Source organism: Thermobia domestica, chromosome 1, assembly GCF_964235325.1.
Source record: "Thermobia domestica chromosome 1, izTheDome1.hap1.1, whole genome shotgun sequence".
NCBI classification, from domain to species: Eukaryota; Metazoa; Arthropoda; class Insecta; order Zygentoma; family Lepismatidae; genus Thermobia; species Thermobia domestica.
Window position 1 is genome coordinate 339461582 of NC_137454.1, and position 27867 is coordinate 339489448.

Below are 27867 nucleotides of genomic sequence, written 5' to 3' on the forward strand. Positions count from 1 at the left end.
CCGACTTCTTCCTCTTCCCGAAGCTGAAGCCACGCTTGAAAGGAACCCGTTTTGCAGACGTCACAGCCATCCAAGCAGCCGTGACCACATTTCTAAAGGACATGCCGGCTGCTGACTTCCAGGGGGCGTTTGCAGCGTGGAAACATCGATTGCAGAAGTGCATCGACGCAAGAGGAGAGTACTTCGAAAGCTTTTAAGTCCCTGTACAGATCAGATCAATAAAACAATGTTTCCAGACCTGGTCTCATTACTTATCATACAAACCCTGTATATATATATATATATATATATATATATATATATATATATATATATATGCTGGGAATTTTTAAGCTGGCCTAATTCCTGAGTCGTGAACATGTATCGGATCTTTTCTTATATTCCTCATTAACTTGAAAAACATATGATATACACTGATAGTTCAACAAGAAAACACCCAATTATCGGTGGGTTAGCGTAGATTTTAAACAACTGCTAATCAGTAATTCTGTTCACATTTGTAATTTAATATGTGATACTGGTTCTACTACTAAATCAAAATCTTCCAAAATTATTTACATTTAATATCCTATGATGAACTAAGTAAGTACAAATCAACACTTGATGTAGCCTCAAAAATGTATAAGAAAATAAAATCTATGATATCATGGGAAACATTTCACAGGGTATGTGAAATCGCTGATTTCACTTTCAATTCTTATCATGCAACATATACTTTCCTTTAAAAAAAAAAAAAAATGTTCTCAGTTTCATTCATTGGTAAACTTCTAAAAACTGTGCAATTATTCTTTTACCCTAATATTGGCAATCTTGAGATTAACACGCCACTATTTTCTCTTTGTATTTAAGTCCTTAACGCATGCTTATAAAATAAAATGGAAATAGGGATGCATGCGAGACGCGAGAAGTCTCGTCTCGTCTCGCATTTGCGAGACGAGACACGAGACGAGAATGAAAATTTTATGCGAGACGAGACGCTAGACGAGACTCGGTTAAGTCTGGCACGAGAAGTCTCGCGAGACTTCTCGCAGTCTCGCAAGATTTATGAATTACATTTAATTGTATATTTAGTGATTTTACATTTATTGAGTTTTTTAAGTTGAGCGTTAATGCCTCCAGGAACAAAAAAGTGATTGGGGCAATAGACATTTTATGAGATTTATTATTATTCAAGGTTGATTTTCAGAATTAGAGCGTTCTTTAGTTTCTAAACATCATTAAAGAAGAAAAACTTCGTAAATTGGAAAATTATTACAGGATCGATTTAGGACTTTATTTTGCGACACACACATACACGTGGGCGCGCACGAATACATGAACTTCTGTTTTTGGTCTGAAAAGCGAATAAGACTCCCTATTGCTGCGAAATGTGATATTTCTGTTGTTTCTGTCTTTTTCACATTACTACTAGCGATTAATGTTGGAGGATGGCGGGAAAATCCCCTCTCGTCAAAGTTTATCCCCGGCCCGGCTCGCAGAAATAACATGATATTTTTACAAGGAATAAGTATTTTCTTTCTATATATTTATCAAAAACATCCCCCTCTAGTTTGGAAGTTTAATTCAAACACTGGTTTGGTAGGATGGCCCTATAGGTTTGGTGCGAGATGGTAGGAATAGCCCTATATCTGTCAGTAATTTTATTTTCTAGATCTGGCAACACTATATAAGTTGAAAGCGAAAGTTGATAAAATGCGATAATGCAACATTGCTACAAGCGCGAACGAACCGAAAGAATTGGGTCGTATTGTGTTGTGAGGAGTTTTGTTGTCTACAAGCGCTTTTGGTGGTATAAAAACATCTTTATAATGGAAAATCACCCTTCAAGGAAACGTCCAAAACGTGTAAATGTTGATAGTGGCGACGATATTTTAGAAGAGCCAAATATTGCTGGAGACCTCTAAGCTGAAAAACAATGTTGGATCCAGCAACAATTTATGCTGGTTTTGCTGTAAATTATGCTATTAATTTGACGAAAATTAATGGTCCAGCAAACAAATTCCAGCACAACTTTTCTTTTAATTTGGAGCGGAGGGGACACAAGTTCGGATCCCATGTTGAACTTTATGTTCCGCCTCCTTACGATGTTATGAACATTCATCCCATGGAAAACAATGACAAACCACCATGGATTCACCTTGCCAAGGGACTTTTAGATCAAATACCTGCATTCGGACAGAATATCACATCTTATTCATTAACAGCCATAGAATAACACATTGCAAAATTTTGACCCAGAATATATGCGAGACTGCGAGACCATGCGAGAAAGTCTCGCGCAAGACGCGAGATGAGACTCAAAATTTTATGCGAGACGCGAGACGAGACGAGACCAACATTTGAGGCTACGAGACGAGACTTTTCCATTTCTCGTCTCGTCTCGCATGCATCCCTAAATGGAAATCATCATGGCAACGAGAAGGATATGATCTCACACTATTTAAGCCCATTAACAGCGGCGCAAATCTGTCTTCAACATTGGGGTGGGGTGGGAGAAAGACCCTTCCCGTATATATGAAGTTGAAAAACAATGCTGTGGAGGATCTGGGGAGCAGAGTTGTCTCCACCATTGGGAGGCGAGGCTTATTTTTCGGGACATCAATTTCATCTCACGTCCCTTTGTGGCAATCGGACACAAATAATCCCATTTCTCCCCAAGAAAACACATTTCAAATCGGATTATTGAGGGGGACAGTCCCTCCAGTTCCAAGATTAGAGGGGACAGGTGCCCCTCATCCCGCCGAGATTTGCGCCAGTACCCATTAAAATACATATATTTTAGATTTACTAGAAATAACAACATTCGATGCAAACATTTTAAATTTTAAATTACATAAAATTTTGCCACACAGCCAAAATTTAAATACAAATAAATTTGCTGAAACATTATCGATTTTTAAATGTTGTCGAACTTGATATGTAAGATATAAACCCATGAAGAGCTATAGCCAGGGCGAGATTTACCACTTGGCCTGGGCCTAGGGACGAACGTTGGACGAAAATTTAATTAATTTGTTTTCGGACCTATAATAATAATAATAATAATAATATTAATAATACATACGTTCTTATAGTTCATGATTAACCGTGTCTAATAATAATGCAGAGTAAACACCCTTCAAGTAATAATTCATTTAAGGGATCTATTGGCATCAATGCTTGGTTGTTAAAATTTTGACGTACTTGCAATGGAGTGTTTTAACATTTCCACTATTACTGTTGAAAACTCCGAACTTTTTTTTTTCTGTTGTTGCACTAGTGGATATTGTAAAAATGAAACTGGTTAGGCTCTGCAAATTTCAAATAATAAATAAACTTGTAAGATTTTAGATGTATCTTTGCAGCAGAATCAAAATGACTATTCATTAGAATTTATACAAAAACAAATATGCATAAAAAAGTTTATTTAAAAAAAATGTATAGTGTTAAAATTTTGTACTTCCAGGTAAAGGGCGGTAAATACTTTTCGACCTAAAGCGGGGGGGGGGAGGGCAAAACATTAAATCCGATAGTCAACCGGATACCGGTAGGAAAGGAAGACCATCAATTGCCTCACGGTGCTAAATCAGTACAGAAAAACCTGTACCCCAATCAGAATTGAACCTAGGAATATGTAGACTAACCATTACTCTGGTGTTGGCATGGGAGACACGGGTTCGATTCCTGGTGGGAGTTCATGTGGTTCGGATTCCACGTTAATCAGTAGGTCCATAGCTCATATAGTCCAGCTGCTGAAAGGGGCGTTAAACTCAAATCAAATCATTACTCTAATGCACAGCCATTTTTGTTTATTGCTGTCAGTGTAGATTTTAACAGAACTTGATGCCTGTACACGATCAGTAGTTAACATTCAAACAGGAACGGTTGTCCTCGGTCAAAGAACTCAAGGTACGCGAGGTTGAACGGGACGCTTTCATTATCTGAGTACATACAGAATATTTCTTCCTCTTTTTTACTTTCAAGTTCATTTGCGTACACATGTGTGTGTATGAATACACGTATAGCGTATGTATGAAATATCTCATATATATGTATCTGTGTGTATGTGTAGTGGTGATATTTTTTTGACGTTAACAAACTTCGGAGGCCAAAACTGGTTCCAAACACTGTCTTCTTGTTTTGATTTAGGAGAGAAAAAAAAAGTCTTGGTGCATGTTTATCTATTTCGCAAGCAAATGCCCTGTAGGGGATAGTCATTATTTTGTACGACACTTAGAAATGACCTGAGGGATTGTATTCCACTTATCAACCAGTAAAATTACACATACTTCAGTTCTTATATATTCATTGGCATCAATGCTGTAATTGTGTTCTATTTTCGAAGTTGAAATGTAAGACGACATCTCAATTATAGCTACAAAAATATCTTACTTTTGTCTCATTTGCTTATGTGTAATTACATCACTTAAATCAAGGAAATTAATTATTGTAATTACAAGTTTGATTATCCATCAAATTGGCTTAAAGCTAGATTAATTCATGAAATGGGCCCAAATACTTTCTTGAAATGATACGAATGTAGCGTTCTCAAGTGCGAGAAAGCAATTGAGGTAAGTTCTGGCTTTTGTAAAAATGGAATGGAATTTTTGAATTTAACGTCTGTGCCTGTTAGGCTTTGGTGAAAAATCAGCTAGAATGAATTTTGGAGAAATAAAACTTATTTTTGGAGAAAATTTATTTGGAATGTAGTTTCCTTGATATGAAATTAAATCTTTTAGTATAACATCCCACGATTATACCTGTTAGGCGAAGGGAAATAATTTAGGCAAATGAATGATGGAGGAATTAGTGGAATGAGAAGGTGGGAGGAAATGAGGAGTACCCGAGAAAACCCACGAACACGATGATGTCCGCCACAAATTTGCTTGAGCGGGTATCGAACCACGGACCCCATGCACTTGAGGTAAGCTCTACCACTGAGCCACCGTCCTCCCTTTTCTTGAAATTGTATGCATACAGTGTTTTAAGGAGGAAGAAAGTGATTTATTAAACGTTGAGGGAAGGAAAGTGCTTACGTTAGTCTACTCATGTCTCGACGTAGTAGTATAGGCTTATTGAAATCCCCGCTAGACTAGTGGATGGCGCGCGCATCTTTGATGTATGAGCAGGGCTGTGCCGTAGAAAATCAGCGCCCGGGGCGAGAGTATACGGCGGCGCCCCCATACATATTCCAAGCAATTTTTCCTATCTTTTCCTTTCTTCTCCCGAATTTTTCGCCCCCCCCCCCCCCCGGCACGGCCCTGTGTACGAGGTAACGGATTCAATTCCTGTGGAACGCAATTACGGTGGTTTTCTGTCCGTCTTAAATTGTAGGACTGTCTCATATAACTTTGACCTAAAAAGGGGACGGGAACTTAAAGAAATGTCTTATTAGACAGTGAACTATTTGGATCTACTTAGCTACCAGAATTACCAATGTATAATCGGGAAATTCCTCCGTCGCAGATCCAGACTATGCACGAAATATAAGACGTTTCGAATCCGTAAACAGTGTTAGCAACAGAAATGTTATTTTCCAGCTAGATTTTTTTTTTTTTTAAAGAATCAGATTTTACTTCATCATTAAGTATTGCAAATAATAATAATCGTGCAGATTAAAAATAGGCTGCCTTTTTTAAAAAATATGTTCGTTACTGTACTTTTGTGGTTTTAAATGATTGTCTAAAACGGTGATGGACATATTTTTTAAAGGGTAGGACCTAAGAAAAAATAGGCCGGCTAATATAATTAAGAACAACAATGTTTACAAAATTCTTGTAATACTAAGTGCTAAGCCTATTAACAAGACACACAAACACAAACACACACACACACAAATAAATAAGTTCTGTGCACTGGACTCAAGGGAATGGATTCGATTTATTTTGTTACACAGAATTCAAATTTCGAAACTCCAGGAAGATCGATCATGTCAATTTTTTGTTATGGATGAAAAACTTGAGCGAATTTAGATAGGGAGGATACACGTAACACAGGCATATAGGATACACGTAAACACAGGTTTTTGTTTCATGAGCAAAAAACGTGTCGTCCCTATCCAAAATCGCTTGTTTTTCGCCCATAACAAAAAAAGCACGATCGATCTTCCTGGGGTTTCGAAATTTGGATTCTATACAGTAAAATACCTCGAATCCATATCCTGGGGTCCGGTGCACAGAACTTTATTATTATTTTGTCTGTGTAGCTGTGTAATTGGAGTTTCTCATTATCTGGTTTGAATTGGGATGCACTATTTCTCAGAGTAAAGTTAATTGCTTATCTTTCAATTTATTTCGAATATCCAAAATCGCTTTTCGGAACTAACTATATATATTCATGAAGTTAGGGATCATGTCACGGACAGGGTGCAATCTTTACGAGGGCCTGTATCTGCAGACCGTAGTTTACTCACTACTAATCTAAGACACTCTTCACTGTTATTTTTCCGGCGCATGCTCAAGTAATTGCGTACAAATTGATAATAGGCCTATGGGTGCAAACTGAAGTGCCATGAAAATGATTATTCATAAGAAAAAGCAACGTGTGCCGCAATAGTATGAGGTTTAGTATAATATATGTTAGGAAAGTGTGTTCGGCTATTACAATAGGATAGAAGCTTAGGTTAGTACAGTACAAGACTATGGACGTACTACGTATTTGTACAATTCGCAGCAAAAAACCTGCAACATGAACATGTAAGTTTACTGTGAAACGACGAAGTCTTTTGCTCCAAAATAAGTGTGCGCGGGAGGACGCCGAGGTTTGTCCTGACGTGATTCGTGCCACTTAGACGTTATGTTGATTTCCTGGGCTGTTAGGCGTAGTTTCACAGTAAACTTATATGCTCATGTTGCAGGTTTTTTTGCTGCGGACTGTACAATACGGGACCTGCCTGAAATAACTATATAAAATGAAGTCTTTACGTCCTTCGGTTATGTCGGCGAGGCTAAAGGAGACGGTGATAATGAAAAATGAATGAAATAGTGGAATGAAAAAAGTGGGAGGAAACTGGAGAATCGCTAGAAAATCCCATACACGGTGTTCATCCACCACAAAGCTAGCTTCGCCCGAGCTAGGATCGAACCAAGGATCCCCTGCACCAGATGTGAACGTTCTAGTCGTTCCATATATTTTTTTAATGTATTGCATGTATTTTTATGTTTTTCTTTTCATCTTGGGGAAATAAATCGCATGCTGTCACTAAAGTTTGAAACGTACTTTGGTGTGCCCCAAATGAAAAAAAAAAAAAAAAAAAAAAAAAAAAGATTGAGAAACTTTGAACTAAAATCTTCCAAATAGACTAGATTTAGTTGGAGAAGAAGTAAATTGGCAATACTATCCGTAAATAAACAGTGCTTGATGAATCGAGGAAATCGGGGAACTTCTTCGAAGAATTTCGTATCGTGTAAAACCGGCTTAAGATAAAGCCATTGTCATTTGAATTATTTTTCCCAGGCGATTGAATAACAAATGCCAACCAGAGCAGTGAACATCAAATGAGCAGGCTGAGTCATTCCCACGCTGAGAGCAGAACAATGACGTTGGCTATTAGAAATAAAAGCAAAGAAAATAAAGAAACAGATCTTTTATATAAAGGAAAAAGGAAGACAAAGAGACTGGTTGTGGGAGGAGATTGTAAAGAAAGAAAGAAAGAAAAAAAAACTACTCCATTCAGAATTCTTCAATGCAAGCAAGAAGTGTAGAAGAACATGGTCTCTTGGTGAAGATTTGAGATACAGGAAAATGGTTCTTCGATGACGTGGTCAACCACATTTACTACGTGATTGCTTTACCACATTCATGGATTTCCAATCAGATTAAAAAAAAAAAAGTCTGCTTATAGAGTGTATAGCTACAGTATATAGCTACCCCATTACGTTTAGAGATCAATTCTCAAGATATTTGTATTGCAAATTTGAAGCCTGGACTTAGGCCTATATATAAAATTACATGGTGAACCTGAAAGATGTGCACATACTTCGGGAGGTGATTTGTGACATCAAAAGAAGACAAACAGTTTGTCTTGCACGTTATCAAATTCTGCGTCTTGTACAAGTGACAAGAGTGCCAACTTGGAAATGGAATCCTGACAATTGGAATGGAACAGAAAGATGTGCACGAACTATCTCTATCTGCGCAACTGCCTAGTGTAGCATTTTTCTGACGTTCATAGCCACATTTAAGTAGTTTTGATATCACGAATTACTTCCCGCAGTTTGTGCATATAAATGGAAATGAATTTACAAGGGGACATAATTAGTCCTTTCTTGTATATACGTATGTTGTCTGCCTCATAGTGACTCTCAACCTAGTCCTCAATTGCAATTTCTAAAAAAAAAAAAAAAAAAAAAAAAAAATCCAAGTTAGAAGTTTCTCTTATATAAGATTTTGAACTACATGGAAATAATCCGATTATCCTACTCTTGTTTTACTGGCTTATTCTTATATCTACTCAATGTTCTGAGAAGATATAAGGTGACTAAATATGTAGAGCTGAAATTTGGAACCTAGCTACTACCAGCCTTCAGTTTTTTTTTTTTTTTTTTTTATCATGTCAGTTTGGATAAATTGTGTCTTCTATGGGGGACAGGATGGTTTCAAAATGTATGGCCAAAATAGAGTATTTTAGCAGCTCCCTATGTTAGGGGAATGAAATTAGAAATATAAACTCATCAAATTAAAAATAATTGAACATGTATATATGTTTGCGATAATTCCACTTTTAAAGAGAACCAGTTGTTATAATGTTTTTAATTTCTGAATTTGTTTTCGTAGGATTCCCAATGTGAAAGAATGACTGAACCATTTGATATGAATTTTAAACATATTATTTTGGTCGAGCTGGGTTTTTATTATCTTACTTTTGATTTAAATACTGATCCTAAGGAGCGGGGAAGGGGTTCTGAAATTTATAGTTCTGAATATTTTCCCCACAAACTTAATTCTTCCCGTGCGAAGGCCGGACATTTCAGTTAGATTTAGTAAGAATTTAACCCTCGGAATTTCAAACTCCGTTCGTTTCGCGGAAGCCCAGTGGGTACATTGTGTACCCCAACTTATTTTTTACCTTAATATGGGGGGGAAGCATTAAGATTATTATTTTGTTTGTGTCCACAGCTTTTATTGATAATATTCAAACCATATGGAAAGCAAAAATAGAATTAAGTTTGTTATGATAACAAGAGATTTTGTCGAATAAATAAATGCATGGACCGAGAAAAACACTCCAAGAAACAAAAATGCAAAAAATTGAAGTGTTTATATATTTACATTAAATTTTGTAAATTTTGTATTACTGATGAAGAACATCTTACTAATATCGCAGAGCAGAGCCATCTGTTGTAAAAAAAAAAAAAACAAAAAGAAGAAAAAGAAAAGAAATGGAAGCTCATAGGGGTACATTTTGGACCTCAGTAATCCAAATTTCCAATTATTTCAATAATTAATTACATTCACCGGAGCTTACATGAAGAAAATGTAGAAGGGCCAAAAATATTCAGCTAGAAAAAGAACAGCCGAAATCGCAGAAAAAAAATTACAGGAAACAGAAGCAAATTTGAAATTGTGGGTTACAAAATATACTCCATTGGGCTTCCATTTAAATTGATTGGAAACAAATATACAGTATTTCAAGGAACAATTTCAGCATTTGTCAAGCTACGCTGTTTCAGGACTTGGACCTTCTTATTAGGAAGCGAGAACGTGCAATTGAAAATAGTCGTGGTGTAATCAGATAAGGAACAACCTCATGAAAGATGCTCACGTTGTTTTGGAATATTGACAATGTTACTGATATTTCGTAGCTCGTGAATAACGTTAGAAGAAATATCAAAGACGAAGGAAGAAAGTGTACGTGCAAAGGATATTGGTGATTATTAAGTAGGAGTAGGAATTACACGTGACACTCACTACCTGTAGGTCAGGAAGTGATATAAACCTTGAAATTCTTGTAGATTACATTATCTGTTCTTTATTTTCTTGTAGATATACAGCACTCGTACTTACAGCCATTTGCATGTTTGTTAACTTTCTTTTTGCTGCTTAGGAAAAATAAATTTTCCAATTTCCAAGGTCGATCTCAAATTTTTCTCTTTTTCTTTTTTGTTTGTTTCTTTGTCAGTTGTTTGGCTTACGTTTGATTTATGACAGTTTCGCATAGATAAATAAATAAATACAATATCAATTTGGCTTGAGGTAGCTACGTTTTTATTTGACGTTCGAGATATTCAATTCTGTGTATAAATAGTTTCTTTAAAAACTAGAACTTCTTTGTATACAGTGCCACTGTGTCCATTCGCCCGCTTGGAAACACAAAATCTCTCAAAGTACTTGATGGATTATCATTTATTTTCGCCAGGAAGTAGAGTGTCAAAAGTTAACAAGAGTTCGTTGATAAGTTGATCCATTCATCGGAAGTGGCAGAAATTAACCGTTTTCATTTTTTAAAAATTTTTATTGCTATAGAGCTAAATCGGGAATAAATAGCGAGAAGAGGTTTCCTGCTGTGGATTAAACGCCCCATAAATACATTAAATCTTCATCCTAAACTCTCTACAGAATTCGGAAGTGATAGAAATCCACTAAAATTTCCAATGTGAATTTTCACCTACATAGAACAAAAACGGTAACAGATAGCGAGAAGATTATTATTATTATTATTATTATTATTATTATTATTATTATTATTATTATTATTATTATTATTATTATTATTATTATTATTATTATTATTAATTTATTTAGCGTTCCGAAAATGGCGTACCATCTTCTCTTAATCCTGTACTCGAACCGGAAGTGGTAGAGATGAACCGTGTTAACGTTGAAATGAAATGAAATCTTTGAGTTTTACGTCCCACGTTTATGCCGGTTAGGCTAAAAGAGACTGATGATGAGAAAGGAATGAAATGGTGTAATGAAGAAAGTGGGAGAAAACGGGGGGACCCCGAGGAGACCCAAGCACACGGTGTTTGTCTATCACAAAGTTCACTTGTCGTGAACTCGGATCGAACCAAGGACCCCATGTACCAGAGGTGAACGCTCTACCACTGAGCAACCGCAGCCCCGTGTTAACGTTGACCACTATAGAGTAAAAATTGTAATACAGCAAAGAAGTGATTCATCTTTCGAGTGTAGTAGTGAAAGGGTTGATGGGGTATGGTTTAGTGTAAGTTCCACCTTGATAAGTGGCATATTTTTAATTTTTTAAAGCTTGTTCTCTTGGCCACGGACGATGTATTTTTTAGTACAACATTTTTTGGACGATGTTCTCCCAAAACGACGAATGAGAATTTATCCTCAAGATATTCTGTTTCACACGATGAGATTTATCAATTGATATATTACTCGTCTTGTGCTAATTCTTCTGTATTTTTTTTTAAAAAAAAATCGTTTCATCGAAGTGATAGTGGAAAAAATCAGTTTGTTTTTAGGTAATAGATTTCTTTCTTTCTTTTTAAAATGATTTATTCAGTCAGCGACAAAAGTTCATTCCGTTTGATGAAATTACCTTTGTAAATAACTTCAGAATGGAAGGACAATTTGAGTACAATATTTTTTAGTAAATTTAAAAAAGCATGTAATTTTCTGCGCATTCTAGCCATACCACAGTTATTCCCAAAATAAATTTTGCCATACGGAATGAACTTTTGTCGCTGACTGTAGAATGTTTTATTTCCGTTCAAGTTTTGTTTTACGCTTTTATACAGCACATGCGGTTATAATGGACAGGACTTCATTATCATCCTGGGCTTAGAACCACTGTCGGAGCTTGAATTCAATACAGTTTGTGGCAGTGGCGGACGTAGAAGGTAAAAACGGGGTCGGGGGCAGCCGGAACCCAGACTATGATATGTATATCATGAGTTTACTATAAACTTTCAAAAATATATAAATAATAGGCTAAATTATATTTGTCACTCAAAAAAAAAAAAAAAAAAAAAAAAAACTGCGGGGAAGCTGGGCCCTCCGGCCCCCGCTAGAACCTTACCACACTATTTCGCCTCCAAGAAACTATCACCAGCACAGGATATTTCGGTTGGAATTTGAAGCGTCAGTGCTGTATCTTAACACTATCTACAAAATTTTGTTTTGCGTGTCTCGGAAATAGTGTATTACGTTATAAACATGTAACTAACCGTTTATTTTCTCTTTATCTTGCGCAACCTTTTTGTAAGCGAACTTGACATAAAACATTTTTAAGTTTCGAATGGAAATTCCAGTGCTTACGATAAACAGATAGCTCATTTGTCATAATAAGAAAAATAATGGCTGAGATTTACAGTCTACAAATATAATCAATGAAACGGTGCAGGAAGTTCGACACGAAACAATCGGCAGAAGATAAAACGGGTAACTATGGCATATAATAATCAAACGTGTTCCTGCGTAAATGTAAGGAAAATAAACATTTACTTGAATTATGAGGTAATAACTACCGGTATGTTTATCATTATATTAAAAGTGGCGACTCGTTAGGGAAGTCAGATCAGTAAAAACTAACTGATATCGCTTGAAACTAGAGGAAGAAAACTTACCCAAATATTTATTTCAGTCGGTAAATTCCCTTGTATTTGCCAAAAAGGGGTATTTTAGTGCGTATTTAAGCTTCAGTTACCACCATTTGTCTCCTTACTTATTTGTATAATCTCCAAGAAGGACACTAGAATCCAACGAACACGACATTTTTTCTCTAGGAATTTAAGATTGAATTTGATATATACAAGTAACGCAGTACTGATTACCTAGCTATATTTACATTCACCATCAGGCATTTTCCAACTAACCCCACCTTTCCTTTGTTTTCCTTGATCATTCTACCCCCACGAATTCTTGGTTTTATGTACTCCAGTCGGCGTCAACTATTGTAGGTACTTTCTGAATATTCCAATACGGCAGGGTTTCTCAACCTGGTTGTTGCGGGAGGGTTTTGTGAGGTCGCGAAGATAAGCGGAAGAGAGAGGTATAATTAAAATCTAATACCGTAAAATATTTAAATATTATTTTGAACTTTGTTCTGATATATATATATATATATATATATATATATATATATATATATATATATATATATATATGTATATATATATATATATGTATATATATATATATATATATGTATATATATATATATATGTATATATATATATATATATATATATATATATATATATATATATATATATATATATATAATATTTATTTTTACATACTGTTACGAGCAACAAAAAATATTTCTACTAAACATTTTCAACAGATGCAGAGATGTTTAAAAATCAATTTGAATGAAACAGCTACGAATTAAAACTAATGAGGACTGCATATTGAAATACAATTAAAATTGAAAGCTAATGAGATACTTGAGCATGGTGATATTCCACTAGTGTGGCAATGTCCGGTTCAGTCTTCGTGACGCACATTATCAAGTTATTTAAAATACTCAATAACTTTTTAAAACACTGTCCTAGTTTTTTTTAAAACTAAAATTAGAAATCACATTATTTTTTTAATCATATGACCCAAAATTAAGGGAGTTACGAAGTTTTAAAATTTTGAAACATCCTTCATTTTGAAACAGTGTGACGGATCGGATTCTATATTTGTAATATGAATGAACTGATCAAATTTGGTTTTAATACATTTGCTTTTAGAAAAGTTATTGTATCAACTAAACACAAGAAATGGATTCTACTATTACAGATGGAGATATCGTGAGATCTCCGCAATAGGTATATTAAAAATTCCTCAAGCGTATAACAAGCCATAAATTATAAAGGGGTCACTGGCAAGAGGATGTGATAACATAGGGGTCGTGATAGGAATTAGATTGGAAACCACTGCAATAGGGGATGAAATCAACCTTCGTGTTTGTTTACTTTACAAACATATACACCGTGTACATATTGGCATGTAGACATTCATCAAAATTTTCATTATGACATTAGCAGTACGTCAGTATGTGGTATAATATATGTGGTGGTTAACAGGTTATAATTATCAACTCCTAAGTTTGCGGTTAACTTATATATAATGTAATGATAAGGTACAATAATATAAAAGTAAGGATGTTAATCGATCGATAGCGTAAAGCTGAACAAACATAACATGCTTAAGGGTAAAACCTGATGCGTAGTTTTCGAGACTGAAGGAAACCTAATATTTATAGCACTGAAAAGCAGGGTTGGCTGGTTTAACCTTGATGTTTAAACCAGCTGTTTTTTTTAAACAACTGATTTAAACCAGAAGAAAAAACGAAAAATGCTTTATATCGTGTGAACTTCATGGTGGCGTTCAGTGACGGATATAAGGGGGGCTATAGGGGCTATAGTCCTTCCTTGACGCTTAGGTATACACTGGATAAAATGGGTTTCAATCCTGCTTTACACTGGATAAAACGGAAACTATGGTTTAACCTCTCCCTTGATCATATCCTGGAACCTAATTCCGGAATTTTTACTTTCCGGTCTCCGGAAGGAAAAATTGGAAAAACTCCGGAATTTAAAAAATTCCGGATTTCAGAATAATTCGGAATTTCCAAAATTCTGGAATTCAGAAAAACCGGAAAATTTCGGAATTCAGAAAAATTCAGAAAATTACGGAATTCAGAAAATTACGGAATTCAGAAAAATTCAGAAAATTACGGAATTCAGAAAAATTCAGAAAATTTAGGAATTCAAAAAAATTCGGAAAATTTAGGAATTGGTGGAAGAATCCGATTTAAAAAAAAAAGTCCGGATTTCGGAAGAACTCCGCAATTGTTCCGAAATCCTCAAAGTGAAATTTCAGATTCCGGAAAATAAACTTATGGGAATCCGAGTAATTTTGGCCATCGCTAGTATTATTTGTTTTGTATATGTGAAAAAAATAAGTGTTAACACTGGATAAAATGGGCTTCAATCCTGCTTTACACTGGGTAAAATGGCAAAATATGGTTTAGCCTCTCCCTTGGTCATATCCTGAATCCGCCCATATATAATATAGAAGTTGGCAACATTGCTGCTTTGTGAATATCAGGATTTTTTTTCTCCTCGTTAATTAAAAGGAGCGAAACGTTCGTCGTTGTTCCTGGATGTTAAACGTGTATTTTCTCCCACACAAGTCGACGAACTCCAGGTGTTTTACAGTCCATTTTTTTTTTTTAAATAGAAAAGAATATAATCGTTACACGCTACACATATTATTGCACCCTGGTTATCATCATCTTTCTCACGAATGTGTGATTCATATGGGAAACACAAGAACGTAATAGCGTTTAACTTTTACTTTAATAATAATAATAATAATAATAATAATAATAATTGTATAGTTCTAATATTAATCTAAATAATTCTTAGTTTATTATTATTATTGATTAATTTTAATCTCTTAAATGCCGAAGTTATATGCGACTGAGTCTGCTATTTAAAGTAGGATCCATCCAGTCCCATGCTATGGAACCCCCAGTACAGGCAATTTGAAGTTTTCTAGTTCGGTTGTTTAGTTTGCTTGTTTGATTAGTTGGAGTTCTACGTCCTTTTTTGGCACCCAGTTTACATGAGATTGGAGAGAGTGGGATCGGGTATCATAGGTGGATACCCACACCGAGCGGAGATCGAACCCTGGAACATGATTGGTATAGCCACTTCACTACGAAGGAACATGCCTAATTCAAAATTTCGGACAACGGGACTCCACTGTCTTGTTTTGCTATATCAAAAGCAATACAGGGTGGCCCAAAAGTAGGAATAGAGTTCTGTACTGATTGGCTCATGGCAATTTATATAATTTACTTATTGTTATTCATACCTGTATTCAGAATTCACTACTCTGAAAAAAAACGGCTCAAACTGAAATTGATCAGTCTTCTTCTGTTGTAAATGGTTAAACGTTTTTCAAGCTATACCTGACTCAATAGAGTTGCTTAATTTTATCTGTATTTGTATTATCAATACCTGCAAGTGGATTTTGTGAAAGAGTGTTTAGTATGATGGGAAATGCTTGGACTGATGCAATAAACCGTCTGAAAATTTACTGAAATCTGAACAAATGCTAAAAATTAAGTTTCACATGACTAACAAAGAATTTTACTCTTAAGTCAAAAAAAAAAAAAAAGAGAAAAAGAATCCTGCTGTATTGGAAAGTGCTATAAATGAAAACAAGTATAAGTCTGTTTACAAATAAATGTTAATTGCAGTTTGAAATCAACCTATTTTGTTTTTCTAACAAATATTGCTGAACATAAATAATAATAATAATAATAATAATAATAATAATAATAAAAACATACATGGATGTGTTTAACTGAAATAAAGATCTAATTTAACGAAATTGTATTTGGAGGACACACATTGTGAATGTAGGGTGAGAAGATTTGAAAAGTTGGCAGTCCTGACCTTAAGCTTGGAACAAACAGAAGCAAGTAAACTAATTCTCTTAATAAACCAAAATGTCATGCTTTGTAGGACTGTATACCTACTTCTGGGCCACCCTGTATAAACAACTCTAACAATCATGTCACTATAGTGAGCGCGACGACTCTTGGAGCCTGAGCTCTATACGAATAATAGAACTGCTCTCCGTCACCTGTGATACATCGGAAGAATTCGGTACGATTCGTGGAGCTCCCTTTCGAGTGCACTCTTGAGAGAAAGTAAAGCAGCAGAAGTACATCAACTAGTTGCCGAACTTAGAAGATATAACAAACAAGCGACAAAAAAATAAATAAATAAATAAACGAACACTGACAGTTATTCTAATTAAACGATAACAATAATAGCAAAATATAAAACAACAAAACTTATCGGCAATTCGACAACACTACACCCTCAGGAGATGTTCTTCGTATAGCGCAAGAGATGACATTAGATGGGGTTGACGACCGGAACACACCCTCGCGTTCTATTGGATGCTGCAATTGGTAAATATAGATCAAGCTTCACGACTCCTCGTGATCACTATAGTTAAGTGCCCACACTTGGATAAATTTCTAATTTTAATTTTTTATATGAATTTGAGGATATTTGATCCAGTGACTTTTCAAAATATTCGTCCATGGGGAAATGAGAAAAATGACCTCAAAGTTGAGATATTTATTTAAATCTCAAATTTGAGATCACTTTTTTAGGAATCTCATGTACACACATGTTTAAAAATAGTTCCATTAGATTCAACCTCCTCAAATTAATATAAACAATTAGAAATGTATCCAAGCGTGACCTTTTTAATTGGCGATCATTGGTGTAAGCGATACTTCAAAAACCCCAACTTTGAAGTCACTTTTCTCATTACCCTATGGACGATTATGGAGAAGAAAGGAATGAGGAAGCAGTCTCGGACCATTGTGTGGGGTACTGTCCCTGCATTTGCCTGGTGTGAATGAGGACTCAGGATGGCTGACCTGAAAAAGCTTTCACACTTTTTCGATAGTGTCCCCCACCGGGAATCGAACCAGAGACCGCTTGCACCAAACGCGAGTGTGTTAGCGACTACGCTACGTGTTGCCACATCCTTGCTTTTAGTGTAAATTTACATAGGGCGCCTCGGTTGAGGAGAGAACAACATATGATCAAACTGTTCCTGATTAACAATATAGATAATATTTAAAACTTATTCCGCCCTTGGCAGGGGGGGGCGGTGGCTCAGTGGTAGAGCGTTCACCTCCGGTGCTTGGGTTCCCTGGTTCGATCCCAGCTCGCGCCGTGTGGACTTTGTGGTGGATAAACACCGTGCTCGTGGGTTTTCTTGGCATTCTTCAGTTTCCTCCCACTTTCTTCATTCCACCATTTCATTCATTTCTCATCATCACCGTCTCCTTTAGCCTCACCGGCATAATCGTCGGACGTAGAACTTAAGATTTTATTTCAATTTCCGCCCTTAGCAGAGCAGTTTGAGAGATTGATAACTCATTTTCTTAATCGCATCAAGATATGCCTTTTGTGGTGTTCCTCTTCCCGGTCTTCTTTCTTTTAGTTTGATTTGATTTTGAGTATAGCGTCCTTTTCAGCAACGAGGCTATATGAGACTTTGACCTACAGCTTAACGTGGGATTCGAACTACATGAACTCCCGTTGGGAATCAAACTTTGGTCGCCTAAGGCAAAGGCGTGTACGCTAACTGCTTCGCCACGAGGGAGCTCAGTTTTTCCTTTTGTTTTCCCCTCCAATAATATGTTAATCCAGTTTGAGTGTCAAATGAGTTGTTTCTTCTTTTTTTCCTTACCTGTATGATTTCTCATTCTTCCTTTTTACGCTGTTTTTCTTCTTCACTGTTTAGGAGATAACGCTAGCACCAGATTTCGAAGGCTTCCTGTTTTCGTACTTTTGCTTTCCTCAGTGTCTCTGTTTCGGAGCCATATTGCGCGACGCTTCGTATCAGGGTCTTGATGGGTAACTTCCAACGACACATTTAGTGATATTCGTATTCCGCTTTTCCGGATAAACGCCTGTTTTGGTTGTGGTATCCCCGAAGCTACGTCATTTTCACTTCTCCGATCTGAGAAGATTATACTTCCCAAGTATTCGAAGAATTTTACTACTTCAATTCTTGAATTTTTTCTGTCAGACGTTCGCTTAAATTATGATGTGCTTCTTGTAGATCCTCTTCATTCCTACTAGTGCTACTATGTCATCCGTAAACCTAATTGTACTGAAAATCTGGCTGTTTATTTCTATGCCTTTTTCGTTATTAACCAAGAATTCTTTCATATCTTTTCTACATAATGTTGAATGGTGGTAGACTGTCCACATCCTTTGCTTATTCTTCCTTCTTTCTTTTGTCATCTTCGTATGAGTTCTCGTATAGTTGAAGTATTATTCTTCTGTCTCGATAGTCCACCTTCAGATTCTTCAGTGCCCTGAATATGGTACTCCAATCCACATTATCAATATTGCTTTCTCAATATCTATGAAAACAAGCATCACCTGGTTACTCATCCTGAGGAGTTGCCTAATAATCAAACATAAGTTCAGTATTGATTCTCTTTGTTTTTATTCTGAATCCAAATTGAATCTCCGAAAGTCTTACTCCTGCTTTCTTTTCCAACCTCTGTGCTATAATTATAGTGGTCTTGCGTAGCGTAGTCGCTAACGCTCCCACCTTTGGTACGAGTGGTCCCGGGTCCGATTCCCAGTGGGGGACACTCAGTCGAAAAAGTGTAAGAGCTTTCCATGCCACTTGGGATTCTGAGTGAGGTTTTCCTCATTCACACCAGGCAAATGCCAGGGTGGTGCCTAACATATAGGTCCCAGGCCGCTTCCTTCCTTCCCCAATTTATTCTTCCTCCCCTTTTCTTCGATATTGTAATCGCCAAGTGTTCGTCATCCTCATACGTGACGGGCTAACATGGCCATAGACTGTAAACCCAGAAATTAATTTCTAATCTTAATCCCTGATAATTTTAGACAACTCTTTGACGCGTGTGACAGCAAGCTAAGTGTTCGATGTTCTTCACATTTTATCACTTCATTCTTCTTTGGTTTAGATATCATGACACTTTTTTCCTAAATCTTCTGGCACTTTTCCAGTCCGATACACTTCGTTAATAAGATGAATTAACCTCTTTGTCTCGTTTCCGAGATTTTCGAGCACTACCTACGATGATTCATCCACTTCTGGAGTTTTCCCATTTTCCCCCAGTACGTTGTGAAACTGACCTTTTTTAAAATTGCTGGGCCTAACTCATCTTCGTCTACTTTCTCTCTATTTATTTTTATGTCCCCTCTATAGAGCTCCTCTTTATATTCCTCCCCTCTTCATTTAATGCATCTTCTATGACTTTTGATAATGTAAAACGGACCAAAACTTTTAAAATTCTGAAGGAATCGGAAGGAATATATAAGGATAAAAAATAAACTTGTTGATAGAAGAGAAGGCACCAATTAAAGTAGAAGAAGTAATAATCCAAGGAAGAAACCGGCAAGTATGCTTACCATCACTCCTTTCTGTGTAACCTTCACATTGAAGAAACACTAACAGAAACCAAGGACACCCACTGCCTAGAAATGCAGACAGATGATACATACGCTTTGATTGCGGCCGATATTGCTTTGTTAGCGGAAAGAAAAAGGTAGAGTTAATAGCATGCATGAGATGCTTTGTAGTAAATTCGAACATGAAAATAAACAAAAATAAAGCAAAAGTTGAGATGCAAAAAAAAAAAAAAAAAAAAGAAGGAACAGATTATTGGTTTTAAAAAAAAATGAGACGCGATAGATCTATATATAAAATAAAAGGAATTGTAGTTTTCAATAATATACTATGTAATATTGCAACATTGCTGAAAGACTATTGTAATCTTTAGAACAATGTTCGCCAAACTTACGGAGCTTCTGAACTACTTTATCGTTTTTAAATCCTGCTATGAGCTACCAACCAAAGGAACAACCAGCTTTTTTTTTTTTTTTTTTATAACACATTTGTTTATTGCTTACAATAGTTAGCCAACCGGAGCGTTAACGCGATCTACCGAAGATGTTCCCGCATGCTATAGATATTTAAAGATAATAAATGCGTAACAGTTTCGCCAACTAACTGAAGATCTCAGCAGTGGCGGATCTAGCCCGGGTCGGGAGGCCTAGGCCCCCAGCTTTTTGATTGACATAAATAATTTAAGCTATTGTTTATATATTTGTGAAAGTTTGTAGTAAACTCATGGTATAGCTATCGTAGTCTGGATACTGGCTTCCCTCCCCCCTCCAGTTTTGCCTTCGGGATCCGCCACTGGATTTTGAGTTGAGTTGAGTTGATTTTAGTTTAGCGTCCCTTTCAGCAGCGAGGCTATATGAGACGTGGACCTACTAATTAACGTGGAATCCGAACCACATGAACTCCCGCCGGGAATCGAACCCGGGTCTCCTACGCCAAAGGCGCGTACGCTAACCGCTTAGCCACGGAGGAGCTCTCCACTGGATTTTGACTTCATCAGACACTATAATCTATGGTGTCTGTGCTATAGTGTCTGATGAAGTCACAAACAAACTATTTGTTGAGCGAAACAATATATTCACATAAACTACATACGTGTTACAGTTTCCCCAACTAACACTTGGGCTTCATCAGACTATCTGATGGTGTAGTTTTTTATGTGAATATATTGTTTTGCTCATCAAATTGTTTGTGTTTTAAGTATATGCAAAGCAAAGCTTCTACTCATGGAAAATTAAGGATGCGCACGAGACAAGATTTGTGGCTGTCTCGACTCGAATTTCGTCAGAAAAATACTGTCTCGACTCGTCTCGTGCGCATGCCCTGGAAAATATTACAGTTGATGAAGTCAATATATTCAGTTAGTTGGCGAAACTGTTACGCATTTATTATTTTTAAATAAACGTTGCTGTGTTCACAGTGAATTGTATTTCTAGTTTATCTGAAAACTCACCATGTTACGAGTATGCTGCCGATTGAAAAGTGTTTCAAATATGTCTGCAGATCGTAAGAACTCTCTGTAATTGTTTGTCTGGCAAAGACAATATTGAAACGTACAATAAATTCGGAAAAGTTGCCAACTTTCTATTTACGAAATGCCATGAAACAAACTAATAATTACTTTCTACGTTTTCCGTTGTTATGGCACAGAAATCTGCAAGTGCAAGTAAAACGTCATAACAATCTGTACATATTTTCAAAAAGATAAAAATAATAGAAAAAAAGCTTTTTCCAGCATAAGAAAATTCTTGCGAATATTTATTAGTTGCTTTCATAGCAGTTTAAAAGTAGAAAATGGCCTACTATTTTTTTTATTATTATTATTATTATAGTATCTCCTTTCGGTATAGTCTTAGTTTTCAATGTTGTAACAATGAATTATATAAAATCTATAGTTGATTGAATTTCTGCACATCCCATTCCTCCACTTCATTACGACATACATATTATAATTATTTAAGAAAGATCTATTATTACAGAAAAAGCAGGGCATTTGGAAGGTTACGCCAGTTCCGTAGAAGTCGAAGATGTTTGTCTTATCGAATAAGGCCCGTAGGTAGGGATGTCCAGGGGGAGCTCAATCCCCTGCAAGGGCGCCCATGTTGTGGTTTCCAAGGAGGGGCAAGTATAAGCGACGTTTCAAATATAGTTTCAAATTTTGCTGTGACTAATGTAAAAATTCTATTGGGTTTTCAATATTCCCAAGTACAATTTCCTCTTGGGGGGGGGGATCTAGAAGGTAAAAACTGGGGGACAGGCAGAACCCAGATTATGTTAGGTATATCTGAAGTTTACAGTAAACTTCCAAAATATAAATAATAGCTTCAATTATTTTCGACACTCAGAAAAACTGGGGTTTGAAGCCCGCCGGCCCCAGGCTATATCCGCCCCTGCCTGCGGCCACCTTTAGCCCACTGAAACTTCCACTTACTTGTTAGTATGTAGCAGTGGCGTAGGGAAGGGGGGGCCAGAGGGGCCGCCCCCCAAAGAGGTCCAACAATGTACTTTGGTACTTTGATGTTTGTAATTTTTTGTATATTTTTATGTGTATATATTTTTTTGTTTGTAATTTTTCTATATGCACCTATAACAGCACTTGCCCCCCCCCCCCAACACACATTCTGCCTACGCTACTGGTATGTAGGTTTGTATGAATGTAAAATGCACACAAAACCCAAAACCGTTTCGGCCACCATGTCGTAATGTTCTAGCTACGAGCATGCATGGAACTGATGCTTCATCTCTTTTTATTATTATTTATTTATTTTACCCGCGTATAGGGTTGCATTTCACTTCATTTGGAAGATGTTAGGATATTTATAAGATTTTGGATGTGCTTTTTTTTTTTTTCGTGGAACATCATTTACATTCTGTTTCATATCTATACAAATTTTGATCTTTTCCTTTATACTCTCCAATAGCTATAATGTGTGTATCATGTACCAAGAGTTAGTTTCAAGGTCTGTGGATAGGTGGCAGCACCGTACGTATCGATATGACTTGTTTTACGTTCTCCAAGTGTCTACTGCCATCTGTTGCGGAAATGTTTTGGTACTAAGCGCAATTTGTGTATATAAAAAGTAGTTTTCTTAAAAAAAATAATAATTTATGTGATTTGATCTTTTTTTACCTTGTGAGTGATAAATTGCTTGAGATGCAGTTTAATATTATTCCTCGAGCTCAGTTAGTGACATCACCAGAGGGGGCCAATGGAGCAAGTACCCCCAGGTTTACTCTTACTCCCCCCAGACATATACTGTAATGTAAGTAAAGTATTATAAAACTACCCTTTTCTGTATATAAAAAACTGCCCTCCGTCTGTATATAAAAAGCCGCCCTCCGTGCCAAGCTTGCTTTGTCCCGGCCTAAGCCAACCTAAGTCAACATACCATAAAACATTAAAACATTGTTTTAAACTTATTATTAATTCCTCTTATTTATGTGTGGTGCGAAAGGTTGTAGGGGCTTTGCTCAATCTCTTTACGCTAGCTTATTAATGATAGCTTCAAGATGACAAATGACATATAATCAGCGGTAAAAGTGCGGGGGATGGCGTTCCCTCACTTTCCGAAAATATCTGTGGTGTCCCCCACTTTCTAAAAAGATTAGAATGGGCAAAGATAGGCACTGGGGACGGCGTGACGTCATGCAACCCCCTGCCTTTTCAAATCCACTTAGGCCTATAATCCCTGCATATAATGATAATAAAATGTATTCTATTATATATAATACAGTATATCCCAAACGTATTACCAATATATTTTTCTTTTTACTTTCAGACTATGTGATCTGTGAAGCATTGTGAAGATAAAGTGAAAGACCTTCTGCTTTTACTCGTCGGTAAGTTTATTTTGTTACCTTTTCTCACTATATTTTACTTTGGGAACAAATTGAGTTAATGTATAAGCTTATCATATGCTCTACTATTTCTCTTTCTACACGTAGATTAATGAGTAATTACGATAGTTGTTATAGCCAGGAGTAAGAGTCAGATCTGAAAAGGTACGGGGACGCCGTCCCCCGTGCATATCTTAGGAAGTGGAGGGACGCCATAGGTATTTTCTGGATGTGGGGGAACTGCGTCCGCGTGCGTTCCCCTTCACTTTTTACCTTCTGGTTATACCTAAACAACTTCATAAGAAAGTTAAATGAGGTTAGAAGTTTGTAGCGTTGCATACTTGTTACAAGTGTTTTTTTTTTTCTAATTTTTAAAGAATCTGTTATATATACACAGGGTGACACAAAAGTAGGTACACAGTGCCGTACTATAACATTTTATATCATTTACTTATTATTATCCATACATACATTGACTTAGTTTCCTTATTTGTTTCTAATATATTTTCACTTATACGTTAAACTCGGAACAGATCAAAGGAAATAAATTCATTATTTAAACAAAGTAAAATGATGTGCTTGAACATAGGACTGTATGCCTACTTTTGGGTCACTCTGTATAATACAGAGAGAGAGAGAGAGAGAGAGAGAGAGAGAGAAGACGGGTAGGTAAATATATAGGTACAAACCAACAAACAGACGTGTTTCTCTTAGGAAACAAACCATGCAAGGTAGACAAAAGCAGTTATTTTACTGGATACCAGAAGTGCCAAATAGGAACCTACACAACATCCTAATATAAGGTGGTGTGACTGCGAATATCTTGGAAGCGGATTATCCAGAGTAGATGGTTGTCAAAGAAAATGAAATGAAATCTTTGAGTTTTACTCCCACGGTTATGCCGACTAGGCTAAAGGAGACGGTGATGATGAGAAATGAATGAAATGGTGGCATGAAGAAATTGGGAGGAAACGGGAGAACCCCCAGGAAACCCACGCACATGGTGCTTGTCCACCACAAAGTTCACTTGGCGGGAGCTGGGATTGAACCTAGTGACCATGCACCAGAGGTGAGCTTGTCAAAAAGTATTGGAAATACCTTAATCCAGTAATGGATCAACAATTGTTAATAATGGTATGTATGCGTTTCAGATATGAATGATCCTTACTACTACACTCATGTGATCTCAGGTTTCATTCTTGATATCTGAGCATTTGAGATTAAGAAATAAACGCTTATATTTAGTTTTGAAAAAATCACATGTTTAACCCTGTAACTGTAAGAATTTCTAAAAACAAAGAGAGTGAAACTAAAATTTACTGTTCCTAGGTATAACGGTAAAATTTACTGTTATGTCGCTATATATAACAAACAGTTGTGCAAACTGGAAATATTTTATCAACCGGTTCTAGCGAACAGGTGCTAATCGGCTGAATAGCACCACTGTTTGTTACTAATATTACCCACAGGACGAGACGAAAAGTACGGTTTTATCGTATTGTCTCCTAAACTTGAGCAGAAGTATTGTCTCGATTCTCGAAGGTTTTTTTTTTTTTTTTTTTTTTTTTTTTTTTTTTTTTTTTTTTTTTTTTTGCTCGTCTCGTTCCCGAAATTTCTCGTCCCGTAAATGTATATATGACTTTTGGAAATGGAGCAAAGGGTAGTTTCGAAAGATTAATTCGGTAATAAGATCAGTGGCAGCCCGTGACTAAATCTAGCAGGACTCATGTGCCGCAAAATGAAGTGACCATTTTCCTGACACTTCCAAACAAATAATAAATATTTGTGTAGTTGTAAGTTAGTTGGGCAAACTTTAAAAAAAAACAGTTGAAGAATTCAAACTTTCAATGAATTGCGATTTTAACCTACCAGCTTTCTCATTTCATCTCGATTCTCGTCTTGTCTCGATTTTTTCCTCGTCTCATTTTGTAAATTTATGTGCAAAATTTAGATCTTGATTTTTTTCTTAATTTCATTTAGTATCAGAGTCCTTCCATGCCACGAGAGCTCCACGAAGGATGTGATATAACAACATTTAAACAATATTTATTATTGGAGAAGTGTGTAATGACTTGAATATTTTATTATTATTATTATTTTTAACGTTGATCAATGCTGGACTAGCCAGGTTGGCTACTTGGGGATCGCCAAGGGCCTGAGGCCCGAGGGGTCCTGCAAGGATCACGAGGCGCAGGACCTGTAGGCCTTAGTCAAATTTTCGCGATCGCACATGCTTTCTTGAGTCTTCCTACCGTAAAAGTAGCAGAAGCCTAAGTTCGTGTTTCCGAAAGAAGTCTTCTCTGTCCCCCTTGTTCATATCAGTACGTCCCTGTGAGCCAGTAAAACTTCTTACTTAGCAAAGGCCCCCTCTAGCCCGTAACGGCACCTTGTGCTTATTCATTTTCACCTGTTCACTTTTTATGTTTACTGAAAAAGATTTATTGCAGAATGTACACAAAGAAAAAGTAATTGATTTGATTGCCTCAAGTGAAGAACTGTGGGAAAAAAAAAAACCTGAAAGTATGCCTGCGAGAGTGGAAGCTCTCATTAAGGCTAAGGGTGGGCCAACACCATACTGAATTCCAGCAGTACCGATGGAGGGCGCCTCGAACTTGTAAGTCATTTTCAGCCAGGTGTCCGGATACTTTTGATCACATAGTGTATAAACACGTCAGTTGCAAAACATGACAACTAACAAAATTATATTTTCTGTATTGAATAAATAAGTGGTATAAAAAAGATCGCAAATAAAGTTGCAATGATAATGAGACAATCAAACTTAATCGTGAAGATACTTCAGTTACTTTGACAATCACGTGCTGGAAGGTTTCTTGAGGAATGGCAGCCCATTCTTCACGGAGTGCTGAACTGAGGAGAGGTATCGATGTCGGTCGGTTAGGCCTGGCACGAAGTCGGCGTTCCAAAACATCCCAATGGTGTTCTATAGGATTCAAATCAGGACTCTGTGTAGGCCAGTCCATTACAGGGTTGTTATTGTCATGTAACCGCTCCGCCAGAAGCCGTGCAGTATGAACAGGTGCTCGATCGTGTTGAAAGATGCAATCGCCATCCCCGAATAGCTCTTCAACAGTGGGAAGCAAGATGGTGCTTAGAACATTAATATAGGCCTGCGCTGTGAGAGTGCCCCGCAAAACAACAACGGGTGCAAGCCCCCTCAAAAAAAAAAAAAAAAAAAAAAAAACAGGTCCACACCATAACACCACCACCTCCGAATTTTACTGTTGGCACTACACACGCTGACAGATGACGTTCACCGGATATTCGCCATCCCACACCCTGCCATCGGATCGCCATATTGTGTACCGTGATTCGTCACTCCATACAATGTTTTTCCACTATTCAATCGTCCAATGTTTACGCTCCTTACACCAAGCGTGGCGTCGTTTCGCATTTACCTGCGTGATGTGTGGCTTATGACCAGCTGCTCGATCATAAAATCCAAGTTTTCTCACCTCAAGCCTAATTGTCATAGTACTTGGAGTGGATCCTGATACAGTTTGGAATTCCTGTGTGATGGTCTGGATAGATGTCTGCCTATTACACTTTACGATCCTCTTCAACTGTCGGCGGTCTCGGTCAGTCAACAGACGAGTTCGGCCTGTACGCTTTTGTGCTGTATGTGTCCCTTCACGTTTCCACTTCACTATCACATCCGACACAATGAACCTAGGGATGTTTAGGAATGTGGAAATCTCGCGTACAGACTTCTGACAGAAGTAACACCCAATCACCTGACCACGTTCGAAATCCGTGAGTTCGCGGAGCACCCCATTCTGCTTTCTCACGATGTCTAATGACTACTGAGGTCGCTGATAATGTGTACCTGGCAGTAGATGGCAGCACAATGCATCTAATATGAAAGAAATATGTTTTGAGGGGTCCGGATACTTTTGATCACATAGTGTGTATATAATATGTAAAGAATATAGGGGTCCTTTAAGGACCATCGCCAAGGGCACTTAACTTGGCCAGTCCGACACTGACGTTGATTAATGCTCTTCATTATGTTCATACAATCAGTTAATCAATTTATAGTTTATTATTATTTACTGACTCATGTAACACTAAAACAGTGTTTGACATTTTGGAACATAGTGTTATCCATGAGACACTAGAATTGTCTCGTCTCATAAA

At 36.8% G+C, this 27867-nt stretch overlaps 1 protein-coding gene across 1 annotated transcript in view; it reads left to right on the forward strand.

Moving 5' to 3' along the window:
* Positions 1-27867, forward strand: part of bdg (sodium-dependent transporter bedraggled) — a 409562-nt gene that overhangs the window by 89172 nt on the left and 292523 nt on the right. The window contains exon 2 of the mRNA XM_081729633.1: positions 23655-23715. The gene's annotated coding sequence lies outside the window, so the exon portion shown is untranslated. The remainder of the gene's footprint in view (positions 1-23654; positions 23716-27867) is intronic.